The following is a 7,424-nucleotide window of genomic DNA, read 5'->3' as shown; positions in this document are numbered from 1 at the left end:
AAGGAAGGGGAGAGAGGGGGACATCTATAAGAAAGGGGGGAGAGGGGGACATCTATAAGGAAGGGGGGGAGAGGAGGGCATCTATAAGGAAGGGGGGGATAGGAGGGCATCTATAAGGAAGGGGGGGAGAGGGGGACATCTATAAGGAAGGGGGGAGAGGGGGACATCTATAAGGAAGAGAGAAGGGGGCATCTATAAGGAAGGGGGGGAGGGGGACATCTATAAGGATGGGGGGAGAGGGGGACATCTATAAGGGAGGGAGAAGGGGGCATCTATAAGGAAGGGGGGAGAGGGGGACATCTATAAGGAAGGGGGGAGAGGGGGACATCTATAAGGGAGGGAGAAGGGGGCATCTATAAGGAAGGGGGGAGAGGGGGACATATATAAGGAAGGGGGGAGAGGGGACATCTATAAGGGAGGGAGAAGGGGGCATCTATAAGGAAGGGGGCAGAGGGGGACATCTATAAGGAAGGGGGAGAGGGGGACATCTATAAGAAAGGGAGAAGGGGGCATCTATAAGGAAGGGGGGAGAGGGGGACATCTATAAGAAAGGGAGAAGGGGGCATCTATAAGGAAGGGGGGAGAGGGCATCTATAAGAAAGGGAGAAGGGGGCATCTATAAGGAAGGGGGGAGAGGGCATCTATAAGGAAGGGGGGAGAGGGGGACATCTATAAGGAAGGGGGGAGAGGGGGACATCTATAAGGAAGGGGGGGAGAGGAGGGCATCTATAAGGAAGGGGGGAGAGGGAGACATCTATAAGGAAGGGGGGAGAGGGGGACATCTATAAGGAAGGGGGAGAGGGGGACATCTATAAGGAAGGGGGGGAGAGGAGGGCATCTATAAGGAAGGGGGGATAGGAGGGCATCTATAAGGAAGGGGGGGAGAGGGAGACATCTATAAGGAAGGGGGGAGAGGGGGACATCTATAAGGAAGGGGGGGAGAGGGGGACATCTATAAGGAAGGGGGGGAGAGGAGGGCATCTATAAGGAAGGGGGGAGAGGGAGACATCTATAAGGAAGGGGGGGATAGGAGGGCATGTATAAGGAAGGGGGGGAGAGGGGGACATCTATAAGGAAGGGGGGGATAGGAGGGCATCTATAAGTAAGGGGGGGATAGGAGGGCATCTATAAGGAAGGGGGGGAGAGGGGGACATCTATAAGGAAGGGGGGGAGAGGAGGGCATCTATAAGGAAGGGGGGATAGGAGGGCATCTATAAGGAAGGGGGGAGAGGGGGACATCTATAAGGAAGGGGGGAGAGGGGGACATCTATAAGGAAGGGAGAAGGGGGCATCTATAAGGAAGGGGGGAGGGGGACATCTATAAGGAAGGGGGGAGAGGGGGACATCTATAAGGGAGGGGGGAGAGGGGGACATCTATAAGGGAGGGGGGAGAGGGGGACATCTATAAGGAAGGGGGGAGAGGGGGACATCTATAAGGAAGGGAGAAGGGGGCATCTATAAGGAAGGGGGGGAGGGGGACATCTATAAGGAAGGGGGGAGAGGGGGACATCTATAAGGAAGGGAGAAGGGGCATCTATAAGGAAGAGGGGGAGGGGGACATCTATAAGGAAGGGGGAGAGGGGGACATCTATAAGGGAGGGAGAAGGGGGCATCTATAAGGAAGGGGGACATCTATAAGGGAGGGAGAAGGGGGCATCTATAAGGGAGGGGGGAGAGAGGGCCATCTATAAGGAAGGGGGGGGAGAGGGGGTTATCTATAAGGAAGGGGGGGAGAGGGACATCTATAAGGGGGGGCAACATAGGGGGAGAGGGGGCCATCTATAAGGGGACAACATAGGGGAGAGGAGCACAACATAGGGGAGAGGGATATTATAAAGGGACAACATTGGGGGAGAGGGGAACATCTATAAAGGGACAATATAGGGGGAGAGGGGGCCATCTATAAGAGGACAACATAGGAGGGGCCATCTATAGGGGGGGGAGAGGGGGACATCTATAAGGAAGGGCGGGAGAGGGGGACATCTATAAGGAAGGGGGGACATCTATAAGGAAGGGGGGAGAGGGGGACATCTATAAGAAAGGGGGGGAGAGGAGGGCATCTATAAGGAAGGGGGGATAGGAGGGCATCTATAAGGAAGGGGGGGAGAGGGAGACATCTATAAGGAAGGGGGGAGAGGGGGACATCTATAAGGAAGGGGGGAGAGGGGGACATCTATAAGGAAGGGGGGAGAGGGGGACATCTATAAGGAAGGGGGGGAGAGGAGGGCATCTATAAGGAAGGGGGGGAGAGGAGGGCATCTATAAGGAAGGGGGGAGAGGGGGACATCTATAAGGAAGGGAGAAGGGGGCATCTATAAGGAAGGGGGAGAGGGGGACATCTATAAGAAAGGGAGAAGGGGGCATCTATAAGGAAGGGGGGAGAGGGCATCTATAAGGAAGGGGGAGAGGGGGACATCTATAAGGAAGGGGGGAGAGGGGGACATCTATAAGGAAGGGGGAGAGGGGGACATCTATAAGGAAGGGGGAGAGGGGGAAATCTATAAGGAAGGGGGGGAGAGGAGGGCATCTATAAGGAAGGGGGGAGAGGGAGACATCTATAAGGAAGGGGGGAGAGGGGGACATCTATAAGGAAGGGGGGGAGAGGAGGGCATCTATAAGGAAGGGGGGGAGAGGGAGACATCTATAAGGAAGGGGGGAGAGGGGGACATCTATAAGGAAGGGGGAGAGGGGGACATCTATAAAAAAGGGGGGGAGAGGAGGGCATCTATAAGGAAGGGGGGAGAGGGAGACATCTATAAGGAAGGGGGGAGAGGGGGACATCTATAAGGAAGGGGGAGAGGGGGACATCTATAAGGAAGGGGGGGAGAGGAGGGCATCTATAAGGAAGGGGGGATAGGAGGGCATCTATAAGGAAGGGGGAGAGGGAGACATCTATAAGGAAGGGGGGAGAGGGGGACATCTATAAGGAAGGGGGGGAGAGGGGGACATCTATAAGGAAGGGGGGGAGAGGAGGGCATCTATAAGAAGGGGGGGAGAGGGAGACATCTATAAGGAAGGGGGGATAGGAGGGCATCTATAAGGAAGGGGGGGAGAGGGGGACATCTATAAGGAAGGGGGGGAGAGGAGGGCATATCTAAGTAAGGGGGGGATAGGAGGGCATCTATAAGGAAGGGGGGAGAGGGGGACATCTATAAGGAAGGGGGGGAGAGGAGGGCATCTATAAGGAAGGGGGGATAGGAGGGCATCTATAGGGAAGGGGGGAGAGGGGGACATCTATAAGGAAGGGAGAAGGGGGCATCTATAAGGAAGGGGGGGAGGGGGACATCTATAAGGAAGGGGGGAGAGGGGGACATCTATAAGGGAGGGGGGAGAGGGGGACATCTATAAGGAAGGGGGGAGAGGGGGACATCTATAAGGAAGGGAGAAGGGGGCATCTATAAGGAAGGGGGGGAGGGGGACATCTATAAGGAAGGGGGGAGAGGGGGACATCTATAAGGAAGGGAGAAGGGGGCATCTATAAGGAAGGGGGGGAGGGGGACATCTATAAGGAAGGGGGAGAGGGGGACATCTATAAGGGAGGGAGAAGGGGGCATCTATAAGGAAGGAGGACATCTATAAGGGAGGGAGAAGGGGGCATCTATAAGGAAGGGGGAGAGGGGGACATCTAAAAGGAAGTAGGGAGAGGGGGACATCTATAAGGGAGGGAGAAGGGGGCATCTATAAGGAAGGGGGGAGAGAGGGCCATCTATAAGGAAGGGGGAGAGGGGGACATCTATAAGGGAGGGAGAAGGGGGCATCTATGAGGGAGGGGTGAGAGAGGGCCATCTATAAGGAAGGGGGGAGAGGGGGACATCTATAAGGGAGGGAGAAGGGGGCCATCTATAAGGGAGGGGGGAGAGAGGGCCATCTATAAGGGAGGGGGGAGAGAGGGCCATCTATAAGGAAGGGGGGGAGAGGGGGATATCTATAAGGAAGGGGGGGAGAGGGACATCTATAAGGGGGGGCAACATAGGGGGAGAGGGGGCCATCTATAAGGGGACAACATAGGGGAGAGGAGCACAACATAGGGGAGAGGGATATTATAAAGGGACAACATTGGGGGAGAGGGGAACATCTATAAAGGGACAATATAGGGGGAGAGGGGGACATCTATAAGAGGACAACATAGGAGGGGCCATCTATAGGGGGGGAGAGGGGGACATCTATAAGGAAGGGGGGAGAGGGGGACATCTATAAGGAAGGGGGGACATCTATAAGGAAGGGGGGAGAGGGGGACATCTATAAGAAAGGGGGGTAGAGGAGGGCATCTATAAGGAAGGGGGGGATAGGAGGGCATCTATAAGGAAGGGGGGGAGAGGGAGACATCTATAAGGAAGGGGGGAGAGGGGGGACATCTATAAGGAAGGGGGGAGAGGGGGACATCTATAAGGAAGGGGGGAGAGAGGGACATCTATAAGGAAGGGGGTGAGAGGAGGGCATCTATAAGGAAGGGGGGGAGGAGGGCATCTATAAGGAAGGGGGGAGAGGGGGACATCTATAAGGAAGGGAGAAGGGGGCATCTATAAGGAAGGGGGGAGAGGGGGACATCTATAAGAAAGGGAGAAGGGGGCATCTATAAGGAAGGGGGGAGAGGGCATCTATAAGGAAGGGGGGAGAGGGGGACATCTATAAGGAAGGGGGGAGAGGGGGACATCTATAAGGAAGGGGGGGAGAGGAGGGCATCTATAAGGAAGGGGGGAGAGGGAGACATCTATAAGGAAGGGGGGAGAGGGGGACATCTATAAGTAAGGGGGAGAGAGGAGGGCATCTATAAGGAAGGGGGGAGAGGGAGACATCTATAAGGAAGGGGGGAGAGGGGGACATCTATAAGGAAGGGGGAGAGGGGGGACATCTATAAGGAAGGGGGGGGAGAGGAGGGCATCTATAAGGAAGGGGGGATAGGAGGGCATCTATAAGGAAGGGGGGAGAGGGAGACATCTATAAGGAAGGGGGGAGAGGGGGACATCTATAAGGAAGGGGGAGAGGGGGACATCTATAAGAAAGGGGGGGAGAGGAGGGCATCTATAAGGAAGGGGGGGATAGGAGGGCATCTATAAGGAAGGGGGGGAGAGGGAGACATCTATAAGGAAGGGGGGAGAGGGGGACATCTATAAGGAAGGGGGGAGAGGGGGACATCTATAAGGAAGGGGGGAGAGGGGGACATCTATAAGGAAGGGGGGGAGAGGAGGGCATCTATAAGGAAGGGGGGGAGGAGGGCATCTATAAGGAAGGGGGGAGAGGGGGACATCTATAAGGAAGGGAGAAGGGGGCATCTATAAGGAAGGGGGAGAGGGGGACATCTATAAGAAAGGGAGAAGGGGGCATCTATAAGGAAGGGGGGAGAGGGCATCTATAAGGAAGGGGGGAGAGGGGGACATCTATAAGGAAGGGGGGAGAGGGGGACATCTATAAGGAAGGGGGGGAGAGGAGGGCATCTATAAGGAAGGGGGGAGAGGGAGACATCTATAAGGAAGGGGGGAGAGGGGGACATCTATAAGGAAGGGGGAGAGAGGAGGGCATCTATAAGGAAGGGGGGAGAGGGAGACATCTATAAGGAAGGGGGGAGAGGGGGACATCTATAAGGAAGGGGGAGAGGGGGACATCTATAAGGAAGGGGGGGGAGAGGAGGGCATCTATAAGGAAGGGGGGATAGGAGGGCATCTATAAGGAAGGGGGGAGAGGGAGACATCTATAAGGAAGGGGGGAGAGGGGGACATCTATAAGGAAGGGGGAGAGGGGGACATCTATAAGGAAGGGGGGGAGAGGAGGGCATCTATAAGGAAGGGGGGATAGGAGGGCATCTATAAGGAAGGGGGGGAGAGGGGGACATCTATAAGGAAGGGGGGAGAGGGGGACATCTATAAGGAAGGGGGGGAGAGGGGGGCATCTATAAGGAAGGGGGGGAGAGGGAGACATCTATAAGGAAGGGGGGGATAGGAGGGCATCTATAAGGAAGGGGGGGAGAGGGGGACATCTATAAGGAAGGGGGGGAGAGGAGGGCATCTATAAGTAAGGGGGGGATAGGAGGGCATCTATAAGGAAGGGGGGAGAGGGGGACATCTATAAGGAAGGGGGGGAGAGGGGGACATCTATAAGGAAGGGGGGATAGGAGGGCATCTATAAGGAAGGGGGGAGAGGGGGACATCTATAAGGAAGGGGGGAGAGGGGGACATCTATAAGGAAGGGAGAAGGGGGCATCTATAAGGAAGGGGGGAGGGGGACATCTATAAGGAAGGGGGGAGAGGGGGACATCTATAAGGGAGGGCGGAGAGGGGGACACCTATAAGGAAGGGGGGAGAGGGGGACATCTATAAGGAAGGGAGAAGGGGGCATCTATAAGGAAGGGGGGGGAGGGGGACATCTATAAGGAAGGGGGGAGAGGGGGACATCTATAAGGAAGGGAGAAGGGGGCATCTATAAGGAAGGGGGGGAGGGGGACATCTATAAGGAAGGGGGGAGAGGGGGACATCTATAAGGGAGGGAGAAGGGGGCATCTATAAGGAAGGGGTACATCTATAAGGGAGGGAGAAGGGGGCATCTATAAGGAAGGGGGGAGAGGGGGACATCTATAAGGAAGGGGGGAGAGGGGGACATCTATAAGGGAGGGAGAAGGGGGCATCTATAAGGAAGGGGGAGAGGGGGACATCTATAAGGAAGGGGGGAGAGGGGGACATCTATAAGGGAGGGAGAAGGGGGCATCTATAAGGGAGGGGTGAGAGAGGGCCATCTATAAGGAAGGGGGGAGAGGGGGACATCTATAAGGTTGGGAGAAGGGGGCATCTATAAGGGAGGGGGGAGAGAGGGCCATCTATAAGGGAGGGGGGGGAGAGGGCCATCTATAAGGAAGGGGGGGAGAGGGGGATATCTATAAGGAAGGGGGGAAGAGGGACATCTATAAGGGGGGGCAACATAGGGGGAGAGGGGGCCATCTATAAGGGGACAACATAGGGGAGAGGAGCACAACATAGGGGAGAGGGATATTATAAAGGGACAACATTGGGGGAGAGGGGAACATCTATAAAGGGACAATATAGGGGGAGAGGGGGACATCTATAAGAGGACAACATAGGAGGGGCCATCTATAGGGGGGGCAACATAGGGAACCATCTATTAGGGGACAACATGGGGGGCATCTATAAGGGGGACAGCATGGGGGGCTTCTATAAGGGGGGCAACATAAGGGGGCTATTTATAAGGAGGGGCGACAGAGAGGAGGGCCATATAATAAAATGGGATCACATAGAGTCAGCCTTCCCACTAAATGAGGGTGTAAAGGGGCCAATGCAGATGTGCAGTATAGAGAGATGTGGATGGTGCCAGTGTGAGGAGACTAATATGTTTTTCAGGCAGATTCTGTGGATTTGTGGCTCGGAGAAGGAGATGGAGAAGAAAATGAAAAGGGAAGAACTCCGATCAGAGAAGAC

The sequence above is a fragment of the Dendropsophus ebraccatus genome, chromosome 14 (genome assembly GCF_027789765.1).
Source record: "Dendropsophus ebraccatus isolate aDenEbr1 chromosome 14, aDenEbr1.pat, whole genome shotgun sequence".
Classification (NCBI taxonomy): domain Eukaryota; kingdom Metazoa; phylum Chordata; class Amphibia; order Anura; family Hylidae; genus Dendropsophus; species Dendropsophus ebraccatus.
Note: the sequence above shows the minus strand (reverse complement) of the source record.